Raw genomic sequence first — 12,646 nt, forward strand, 5'->3', positions numbered from 1 at the left:
TGTGTGTGTGTGTGTGTGTGTGTGTGCGTGGATAAAAGTTAGAATTAAAATATTGCAGAAAAGAAAGAACACCCAGTCTAGATTATTGGACAGCTTGCAAAGAAAAGAGAAATATTTTATGCGTAAGAAACAAAAAGACGCCCAGGCTATCGTAAACAGATATATCTGAGTGGCTCTATGTTAAATATGTCAATTTACCACATAAAAAAATCTGAACAGTTGCAGATGGCTGAGTTGATAATATGTTTGTCTACAGACTGAAGTGCTGACAGTTAATTGTATAGGCAATGCCAATGTGATATACTTCTGATGTCCTCCTATCCAAGAAGAAGAAAGATATCTCTGACTATTAAATAGGTCTAAAAATTGTAACTAGCTTTCCAAGATGTCTCAGAAATGAATAAAAATGAAATAAGGCAAAAGAAAGTGAAGTAAAAGTGTAAGATCAATGCATTTACCTTTGAAAACTAGAATTTTTAAAGTACGTTTGCAAATAACAGTTAGTGCAAATAATATTTATTTTTTTCTATTTGAGACTATGTGAAACTTAACAAGCCTTAACATTTTGCAAGCATAAAAGTTGAAATAATATTAAAATATGTGGATTATTAGAAGTTGAGTTTGCTACTAAGAATTAAAAAAAAAAAAAAAAAGACATGACAGAATCTTGTAAACAGCTCGATTTTGATATAGAAACTGTGGGTGGCTTGAATATTGGAACAGAAAAACTTCTAGGAATTCATATTTTTTTGCAATGTAAATAATTGTAAATATTCAGAATACATAAATAAATACATAAATAAATAAATAAATAAATATATGTATATATATATATATATATATATATATAAGTTCAAAAAAACAACAAAGTGAGGACGTGATACGGATAGTGTTATTGGACGCTCGGGAAAGGAAAGAGAGAGTGTATGACGTTTCGGGCGTAGCCCTTCGTTGGAAAGATGGAAAGTTCGGAGAATGAAAGAACGGAGAAAGAGGAAAATGGTACCGATGCCCACGAGGTTACATATATATATATGTAAAAGAATATTTTCTCATATGATCATTCCAAATATATAAAAGGGCAGGGGATTTCCTGAAAAATGAAAAATATCTTCATAAGTAATCAAAAGGTCTGTTACAGATTAAATAAGGTGTCCTTGATTTATGTATTGAATCAAAACTCCACTAAAAGATCAGGAATAAATTTTGTTTGCCAATAGAAATAAAGTTTGCCTTCTTAACTTCTATATTTGAATATGTTTTAATGTTCCTTCATACGATATTATTTATTGACTTGCATGTACCAAAAAATATTCACTGACATGTTAGCTGTTTGAAGAAAATCAATTGTTGCTTATTTTTCCACACAAACTCCAGAATTAAAAATAAAACCTGTTATAAATCAAATAAAAATAAAACGGTTATAAATCGAATATTAACAAATATTTCTTCTCCTTAGTAATAAAAAAAATAGTTATTGGTGGGTATCTAGGAAACATAGAAAATGCAAAAGATCTAAAGAGTAAAAATACACTATGAGCAACATGGGAAAATATTTAAAGATTTTTGACTATTAACCTAAAGTCAAGATTATTTAGGTTTTAATTTTATTAAGTATTTTATCAAAATGATTGCAAGAAAAATTAGTCATAATGAGTAAATGGAGACTATTGGTCCCCACCATCCATTAAAGATATGGTATCAAATTTCTTAATTTTGACAGTAGAAACATGGCTGATAAATGACAGAAGAGGATGGAGAAATTTGATCAATAAATAGGTTGTTCCTTGGGGTATTGGCTATAGAGTTAAAGACCTCATAATCTTATCATAAATCAATAAATATTAGTGCTATAAAATCCAAGAAAGATACCATGCATTCATTCTTGCATGTACACATGCACATACATGCAAGTGTGACTGCATGTTACACACAAATGAAACCTGAAATATGATCTACCTAAAAAGAAAAAAATATGTTAAATACATACAAGTTAAAAACATCCTTAAAAAAATTGACAAAGACAAGAATAAAATAATAACAAAGTGAAAGTTATGACTATTAAAAGGCCATGCTAACCTCTTAAAACATGAAGTCATTATTACAGTTTGCTTCACACAAAATATATATATATATAATAATACTCTCAAGAAACATTCTGCAGATGTTATCTAAATTTAAAAAATATATTTTCATGAGTTATTTTTTCAATTATTGAATATCATAACTGCCACCACTACCACCACAACCATCACTACACACATAACTGTTAAATGACATTTAGCTCATTCTCTGTTCACTTTCACTACTTACACGTTTTCCAGACATAAATAGCATCACATTGTTAACATGCTGGAAGCTCTTGGTAAACCACAGAGATGTGGTTGGCTTATAGTTTAGTGCCAGGTCATCCCTGATCAAATAAACCTATGATCAGAAGGTATTCCAGCTATGACCATCCCATCTTGTTTTTAATTCACATACTGTATATTTAGGATAATAATGGTCTTCCATTTTGAGATGATAGGGTATAATTTGAGATATGGCTTCTGTTTCTAGCAGGTTTGGAGACTGTAAGGGCTTTCTGATTAGCTTGTGTAGTGAAACATATCTATGAAAGAAAGGAGCAAGTACAACCATCTTCATAGTGGTCACAAACTAAACACATAAGGCGTGATTTAACATTACTGACAGTTATTAGTAATGCTTAATTTAAAGCACAAAATATGAAGAAATATATAAAATTACCTCAACTTTAGTACAATTAGTAATAATTACAAATAATCATTTTATGGAAGATTTAGCAGACCATGGCAGAATTTCACCTTAAGACTGCATGCTGATGACAGCTAGGTAATTATGAAATGTATAGTGAAGACCTATGTAGACTATTAACATGTACTAAAATTTGGCATTTTTAACTTTTGATACTTATGTAACTTGCCAAATTCAACCAGCCATCAGTATTTAGTAATTGTCACTGTTTAGTTCATATGTGCTCTGATCAAGCAGACCTATGGCCGAAAGCATTCTAGCTGTAACCATCTGTCTTCTCACATTATATTATCCAATGTGTTGGTTTTTTTGTTTTGAAAGATTGTAGAGCTATGATTCTCACTCATTTTTTGCCAATGGACTCCTTTGGTTCCTATTTTACTCTATTGGACCTTCATAGCCATTCAATGTATCCTATTGCATTTTTACAATTATATATTATTAGGAATTGTATAAAAAATTCAAATATTTAGTGTATTGTAGAAACATAAGCAATTTGTTGCACATCAATTTTAACAACAAAATCTTACATGGACCCCCAAGAATCATATGGACCCTAGTTAATAGCCACTGCAGTAGAATGTCATTTGCCTTTTATTGGCTTACTATGAGTATAGGATTTGGAACATGTAGTTGTTTATGGAGAAAGGAAATATTAGCAGGTCAACTAATTTTAATAGAAGTTAGCAATTTGGCTGTTAGCCAATTCACTAAATAAATAAATAATCATTGGTAAAGGTAACAGTTCTGTAATTTTCTTCCAGCATCTGAAAATCTTGCAATGAAATAATTTAATTAGTACATCAGTACTTATTAGATCATCTATGTAATGAAACAGTTTAGCCTACTACTTCAAATATGCTATCATAGCAGACACATCTATTCATATTGCCAACTGCAGCAGTGCATGTAGTACATTTAAGGAATTGATTCGTTATATTTATATAGCAAGAATAAATTTATGAGTAATTTTGGTATTACAAAGATTTTGTCTGGCATTTGTTTCTAGACCAATGAAAGAAAACCTGAAAAGTATACTATGAGAGAATATATTACTAGTTGGTAAAGATTTCTAGAGGATTCTAATGTACAGTTTCTACTGAAACACAAAATTAATGGTACCTTGCCAAAATTGATGGTTACAGTAAAGCTTAGCAATAATCAGGCAGCTGCTTACTGTTTGAAATATTGATATAAATCAACTTCATTATTCTATCTGTACAAAAAAGGAGAGAGAGGGAGAAAGAGAGGGAAGAGAAAACGATAGAAAGAGAGAGAGATGGGGTGAATGAATGAAAACTGGTGCAATAGAACTTACTGCATAGTCCTACAGTAAGAACAAACACAGATTTGATACCCAATTCAGATATTATCAACCATGATTAATCTTACACTTGTCAGTTGCTTAATAACCTTTGAACAATCACCAGTAAATAGAGATATCAAACAAATATTATAAAATTGCTTAGTATGAATATTCAAAAATAATATGAAATTTTATCATAAAGAATATTTTTGAAATGTCAAATCTTTTCAAAACACAGTAGTCCTAAACAGGTAATAATAAATAGCAATAATTTTATACAGCCAAATTAACAAACATTTCAGTTATTTCAAAGATTGGGGAAATTTGGGGAAAATCTCCATTTTGATGATCATTCTAACCATTTTACAAGTGTACAGGGGTTGGACAAAATAATGGAAACACCAAGCATCATAACATCATAATTTTGAAATATCTATAAAACCATCAAATGCTTGTTTATTTTTATGATTTTTAATTTATTATTAGTGTTGCTTAATATGTTTTGCTAAAATTTCAGACATCATCAGAAAAAGGTAATTGAAATTCATTAAAATGACAGATCTATTGGGCTTTCAAAGAGGTCAAATTGTTAGTACTTGTATGGCAGGCACTAGCATAATGAAGACATCCAAAATGTTTGGTGTATCAAGAAGTACTGTCTCGAAAGTAATGACAGCTTTTGAGAAAGAGGGAAAAACCTCCTCGTTGAAACAAAACTCCGAATTGTTACGCGAATTGTTAGAAAGGATCACAAAAGTACAGCTTCCAAAATTACTGCAGAAATTAATGACCACCTCAAGAACCCAGTTTCCACAAAAAGTGTTCACCAGGAGCTGTATAAAGCCGGATTTCATGGGAGGGCTGCAATCAGAAAACCACTACTTTCAAAAACAAACATTGCAAAGCATTTAGAGTGGAATAAAAACCTACAGAATTGATCCCTAGAGCAGTGGAAGAATGTTATTTTCTCGGATGAGTCATCCTTTACCTTATTTCTGACCACTGGCCAAGTATATGTGTGGAGTCAGCCAAAAGAAGCATTTGACCCGGACTGCCTTCTTCCAACTGTTAAACATGGAGGCGGATCTGTGATTATCTGGGGGGGTTATATCTTGGAAATCAACCGGCCCAATAGTTTCCCTTCATGGCAGAATTAATAGTCAAGATCATTTAAGCATTTTATCTGATCAAATTCATCCCATGGTTGCGGAACTGTTTCCATAGGGAAATGCAATCTTTCAAGATGATAATGCACCAATTCACAGAGCTAAAGTTGTTACTGAATGGCATGAGGAACATTCTAGTGAAGTTGAACATCTTATCTGGCCATCACAGTCCGCAGATCTCAATATCATTGAACATTTATGGTGCATTTTAGAAAAACAAGTAAGGAGTCAATATCTTCCACCATCATCACTACAAGAACTGTTTCCTTTGGAAACAATTCAAACTTTGTATGAGTCCATACCTCATAGAATTCAAGCTGTAATTACTGCCAACGGTGGTCCTACCCCATATTAAAATAAATTTGTTTGAAGTTTTAAGGTGTTTCCATTATTTTGTCCAACCCCTGTATGTCTGCAATGCATGCAGGACAACAATAGATGATTCTTCACATTCGTCTCTTGATTTTCATCTGTAATTTGAATGCATCACAACCAAAGTTGTGTTATATAGTAGACATTATGATTGGCTGTTATTGATTAATAAATGAACTAAGCCCAAGTTTAAAATATTTAACTCTGTATTTTGCAAGACATGAACTAAATCACATTGCAGTATTATCAACCAAAAATATTTTGTACTTCAAAATTGTTTTGTTAAAAACAGAAATAATGATAAGTTCTATTTCTCTCATGTAACATCATTGAAAATACTGCCATGGAATCTCTCATGTAACATCATTGAAAATACTCCCATGAAATCTGCTAAGTAATTCAAGTCAAACTATCTCACACTATTATGTCTTACATTAAGTTTAATTAATGATAGCAAGCACTAAAAAGCAATCATGTAAGTTTGAAAGGACCTGTAGCATAGGACTTTAGGGAAATTCCTCTCTTTCTGTTATATATACGTAATTACGGACGTAGTAGATAACAGCTAGCCTTCGGCCACCCTTTTGGACCCTGTTGTATCCACTACTCTGATTGGTTGGTATTGATGCAATTTGTTTCTTGCTCTATTGCGCACCAAGATGCAACCCAACCAATCACAGCCTTCAGAAAAGGTCACGTGAGACAGTCTCTTCTCTAGGTCTTTTGGTTTTGAGGTCTAGCCACTGACCACAGGGCACACAGCCAGTTCCAGCGATGACACAACAGCAGCCACATGGAGACTCATCAACACTTCATCCACGCAGCATTTGTCCTAACATTAACATCATCTCTCTACGTACACACCAACCAGCAACACTCGCACAGGCTCTATCTCAACACTGTTTGTGAATTACTTCACCATGGTTAACAGCAAATACGACCTACGACAACCTTCTGTAACAAGAGACTGGCTCTGCATCGTAGCCACAACTTCTTATATGACCGTACCTCAACCGGCTCTGCATTGCAGCTACAACTTCTTGATACAGCATCTCAATTATTGTGTACATTGACTACGAACTGGTATTTATCATCCTTGTGTCTGAACATTCTTCTAACGTCATATTGTAGACTCTTTCAATGCTCTGTACTTATCGCACACGCATACATCCATGTTTGTGCACAAACACATTGTATACATGACGGCCTATCTATTATTATGTTCATATGACGCACACACAGACACACATGTTAACCTATCAATAAAATCTTCTCTTAAACATTCTACCCCAGTTGTGCCTCTCTTTTCCTTCTGGTACTTATGCTCATTTATCCTTTATCATATTTATTGTATTGACCGTGCGACATACTAAAAGAGCCATTCTCGTCACCTCTCCTTCACACGGTCGTTTACAGACCCTTTAGTCTTGCTGAAGACAAGATACCTCTCAAGTACAAGTTTCACAACAAAAAAACCCCCAAAACCCATTATGCAAAGTGATTGGTATTAGGCTAGGTATCCAACCATAGAAACCAAGCTAAAAATTAAACGTTTGTGAGATGAGGTTTTCTGACTATAAGCTAACACCAACTATGGAGACCTGTCTTGCCCAAGATAGCATGGAAAGTAGACCTAAAACGATGGTGGTGGTAGTGGTGGTGATGGTAATGAATATGATGATGATGGTGTCACAATATAAGCATAAAATAAGAATGAAATATGATTGAATTTGAGCAACTGTTAAAAGTTCACCACACAAGCTGTAAGATTTTAATCAAAATTAAAGATTAAAACACGGTGCTTGAAAATTTAATCAGTGTGTCAGTCATTGAGCAACACAGTTTAGCTATATCTTTATCTTTCACATACAAATGGTTCAATAAAACTGGCATCAATATTGATGTTTCTCGAAAGCATTGTATTAGGCCTTACAATAGATGAATAAATAATACAAGTGACTCGAGTACTATTAAGACATCTTACAACATCGATTGCTTGTAGCAGGCATCTACTATCAATCCTTTAGGAGGTTAAAGGTTTGTTCATTGATCTAGAAAGCATTCACGAAAGAATGCTACAGCCTCTGAAACAGAAGAAATATATTCTTTGTTGCAGTAAGGATGTATTGGCCCAAAACAAATTTTTTAGTAACTGCAGATGCAGCTTACAGGGGAAGAAAAAAAAAATTGCCAGTTGGTAAATTGAGCAAATTTCAAGAATGCTAGCCATTTGGAGAGGTAGATGCATGTATTAGTAACAAATACATGCAACAAAGCATTAGAATACAATTATGTGCTTCCATATTGAATTCAATGTGATTTTTCTGGCTGTTCTGGCATCTAAACTAGCCAAACTTCATCATTTATTACAAGTAGCCAAATGGATTTTTCTAAATAGTTATAAATGGTATTAAAAATGAATAGAATAAGTCATAATAGCAAATGAATACTAAATTCTTCTAAAATAAAATAATGGGACTAACATAAAACCTGGAATATATTTTATTTCGGATTATTTCTATATGCATACAAAGCAACAGAATGCACTCAACTAAACACATTACAAAATTCAGTTTTATCATTGTTTGTTTTGAGTTCAAATTCTGTCAGAGTTAACTTAGCAATTCATCTCCCTATTGTTGAAATATTAAGTAAGTGTAATATAATTGGACTGATACAGTTGTCTATAACCTTTACATCAGAAATTGGCTTTGCACTTTATCAAAGAAAAGTCATTATTTATTTGACCCTGTTATTATTCAATACACATTGCATCAATGGTTTAGCAGTTAAGCATAGATTTATAATTAAGTTAGAGTTATGGAGTCTCTATGTACACTTGTAGTCAATTTCAAAACTGTATTTTCAATTTTTTCTAACACATTTATTAATTTTTGGAGAGTATAAATAATATCAATGTGAAATTACAATGTGAAATAGCATACCATAAAAAATAAATTAAACAAAATACATACCATAAAAATGAGTTGACAAACAAATTAAATAGTAGTAGTAGTAGTAGTAGTAGTTGTTGTTGTTGTGATTAATGCAGAAGAGAAATAAATGCATTGTAGTAAAAGGTGAGTTATAGTTATCATGTGCACAATACATTTAACTACATCATATATTTACCCCTCTATCTCTAATACAGTACAGGCTTCCCTACTTTCTCTAAGAATGCTTAAGTTTGGAAACATGTTCCTTTCTATCCTGTTTTAAGATATTATATTTTGTTGACATGTAGGCACTAGGTCAGTTCTGATAAAGCAGATCCACAGCACATGAATAGTTGATTCAACAATTAGATGTGATACCTATATCAATATACTATTCCCCTAACATAGTATAGGACTATATTCATATTGTGCCCACTGACATGATGTGATTTATCATCGTGGTGTAAAGTGTGAAAGTCTGAGTATGCTTCACTTTTCCCATTATCCACACTGTTTTTGCATACCTGCATATTCTGGTGGCAGTTACAATGGAAGCAGACAAGATAAACTCGGTCTGAACGCAACAACTGGTGTTTCTGTTGTTCTTATCATGGATGTTGTGCATTTCTTTTAGTGCTAAATATGGTGACAGACACTTCTAATTTTTGTTTGTATCAACTGAGCAGGAGGAATATCATTGTCGTTTAACGTCCACTTTCCGTGCTGGCATGGGTTGGACGGTTTAACTGAGGACTGGTGAGCCAGAAGGCTGCACCAGGCTCAATCTGATCTGGCAAAGTTTCTACAGCTGGATGCTCTTCCTAACGCCAACCATTCTGAGAGTGTAGTGGGTGCTTTTACATGCCACTGGCACGAGGGCCAATGCTACTGTAGTGTTCTGGGATATTGTAGTGTTTGAGTGTTTGGGGGTGATTGTACAGGCAGTGGTAACTTCTGTGTGAGTTGGAATTTATTGCATCAACAGGCTGTAACTCTCACATGTTTACATGGTTTTACAGTTTCAGTTTGTTTTGTGTGCATGTGTGTGTGTGTGTGTGTGTGTGTGTGTGTGTGTGTGTGTGTGTGTGTGTGTGTGTGTGTGTAATTCATTTGTGTATCTTCTTATGCAACCTGGGGGAGATTTGAAGAACAAAGAAATTTGTTAGAAGCAATGATAGTTACCAAACTGGTGCCTGTGAGGTCTCCAAGTATTTTTGAGCATCATCATGCTGGTTTTACTCATGAACATGTATATAATTTGTGGTATTGTATCTTCTGTGTGTGCATGATGCTATATTGCTAAATGTGATGCTTGGTTTTATTTGATGTTGCTGGTATGAGGGTAGCTGCTGTTATAGTTTGTCTGAAATGAAATTTCTATATTGCTATGCAGTTGGTGTAGAGTTGAAGTAATGTTACTGTGTCAGGGGAATAGTAGGAAGATATAACTGTAAGGTCATCTGTAGTTGAAACCATGTGTAGGTTTTGTGAAGATATATGCAACAAAAGCATGAATCAGTGAACAAAAGCCAGTAAGATGATGTAACAAATGAAATATGAACCATATCAGGCTATGGATGACTTAGTCTTTCCTCTCAGAAATACTTTTAAATAATCTTTTTTTCTGAATTAGTAGGAGAGATTTTCAAAGATAGAATAATTTAAAATGTTGACATACAATTTGGCTCATGTTGAATTTCCAGATAGCATACTTCAAAATATTTTGAAGTGCACCATCTAAGAAATCAAAGATTTCCCTGGGATGTAGTTTGCTAGGCAACATTTTGTGTTGTCATTTACCCAGAATAGACTGTGACTGATCAGACCCAAAACATTCTAACAACAATTAACCTATTTTTTTGCAGGCATAATGTAACTATGAATGCATTATCCAATGTCTGTCTGTCTGTCTGTCTGTCTGTCTCTCTCTCTCTTCACAAAGGTAGTAGGTTATTTAAAGAGATTTGAATGCTATTTCTAACAGGTTGAATGCTTGTGTAGAAGCCCATTCATTGACTCCCATGTGTTTTGTGGTGCTAGAATCTATAGTTGCTTAACCTGTGGAGATTCCATCACTAACTCTCAAACCACACCTTATCGCTTTAAAAAAAAATAACACTGGGTAATTCAATACTTGATACATTTACATGAAAGTAAAAAGAAAAGATGGGATGGTCCTAGTTGGAATATAAGTCAAACAATGATATACTTTAGTTTAAAGCAATGATGAAAGGTTGGTCACACCTTCCTTTCTTTCTCATTAACAGGTATTTTTCTTTTCTTCTTCTTTGAATAGCTTTCTTTCTCTCTCTCTCTCTCTCTCTCTCTCTCTCTTTCTCTTTCTTTCTTTCACAAGCTTACTTAGTTTGATGTCTAATGAACATGCAGAAGCATCACACAACTGGTTTTACAATATATATATATGTATATTTTCCAGTATGATAAAAGAAGGTGATGGGGAGATATAATAAATCTGGCTGTATGTCAACATTTTGAATTATTGTATATTTGAAAATTTCTACCACTAATTGAGAAAAAATTTGTTTAAAAGTTATTTAAGACAGTAAAGACTAAGTAATCACCCATAGCCTGGTTTGATTACTGTTACATTTGGCTTGTTAAATGCTTGTAATTGGAAGAACATGCCTGGAAGTTCTAGTTCAACTAATTACGTGGTTCTTTCTCTGAAGTTATATTGGTCAAAGTTTGAAAATAATGATAAAATTTCAACAGCGGCATTTACTTCTTCCTCAAGAATGAAATTACATATTTGTATGACAGAGGTATGACCACTTAAACTGTGCATAAGTATTTTACTAATATTTATGTGAGATGGATAAAATCGAAATTTGAAGGGCAAAGTCAACATTGTTTGGTCTTGTGTGACTGAAATCTACACAGTTGCTCAACCTGTGGAGATTCCAACATCACTAGCCCTCAAATCACACCTTATCATTTTAAAAAAGAATCACACTGGGTAATTCAATACTTGAGACATTTACATGAAAGAAAATTTTCAAAGAAACAGGTATAACTAAATTATTTTTAATTTGTAAAGTATGATTTCTGCTAACTTAATCTAGTCTATAATACTGTGTAATACTGTCTGCTAGCATTAACTCTTCTCTTACCATATTTCTGCTGAAATACACTGCCTTTGAAATGAAGAACTTAGTAAGATATCTGTCATTATTAAGCTGGTATTTAAGGCAGTGAGCTGGAAAATCATTACCGCATCTAACAAAAGTGCTTAGTGGCATTGCACCTGTCTTTAAGTTCTGAGTTCAAATGCTTCTGGGGTTGATAAAATAAGTACAAGTTGAGCAGTAAGATCAATGTAATCAACTTAGTTCCTCCCCGAAATTGCCAGCCTTGTACCAAAATTTGAAATCATTATTAAGCTGACATTTAGAACATAAACTAATGCAGTATTTTGGTTTGATTGAGTTCAGGGATATTATAGAATGAAGGACAGACTCAGGCAAGCTGGAATTGAAATGATAACCAGAAATACATACATTTTGCTGGAAGGGAGTGTAACTGATTTAATCAATTCTAACACTTGACTGGTACTTTATTTTATTGATCCTAGAGAATTGAAAAGTAATTTGAACTCAGAATGTAAAGAACCATTACTAAAGATTGTAAGACAGTTCGACTGGCACTCTATTACCCTAACCCTATCAATAATGTTAATTGACTAATATCAATGATTCCATAAAATAAGAAGATAAGCACACGTTTGGCCATGTGACTGAAACTTGCATCCCAACCACATGGTTTCAAGATCAGTTTTACAGTTTGGCACCTTTGTATGTGTATGTGTATGTACACACACACTTATGTGTGTGTGTGTCTCCCTCCTTGTTTTGACACAACACGATAGTTGTAAATGAGCATCACTATCATACAATTGGTGTCTCTCAATTCCTATTTTTCATGAAAACATGTCCAGCCATAGGAAAATATTACCTTGCTTGGAAACAGTTAAGGGTTGGTGGCAGGAAGGGCATTTGGCAGTAGAAAATTTGCCTCAACGAATTCCACATGCATACATGAAAAATTGGATACAAGAATTAAAATGTAATGTG

General features: G+C 33.4%; 1 protein-coding gene across 6 annotated transcripts in view; it reads right to left on the bottom strand.

Annotated features, from left to right (window-relative positions):
- Positions 1-12,646, bottom strand: part of LOC106868434 (inversin) — a 385,976-nt gene that overhangs the window by 220,665 nt on the left and 152,665 nt on the right. The window lies entirely within an intron of this gene.

Source organism: Octopus bimaculoides, chromosome 1 (genome assembly GCF_001194135.2).
Source record: "Octopus bimaculoides isolate UCB-OBI-ISO-001 chromosome 1, ASM119413v2, whole genome shotgun sequence".
Lineage (NCBI taxonomy): Eukaryota > Metazoa > Mollusca > Cephalopoda > Octopoda > Octopodidae > Octopus > Octopus bimaculoides.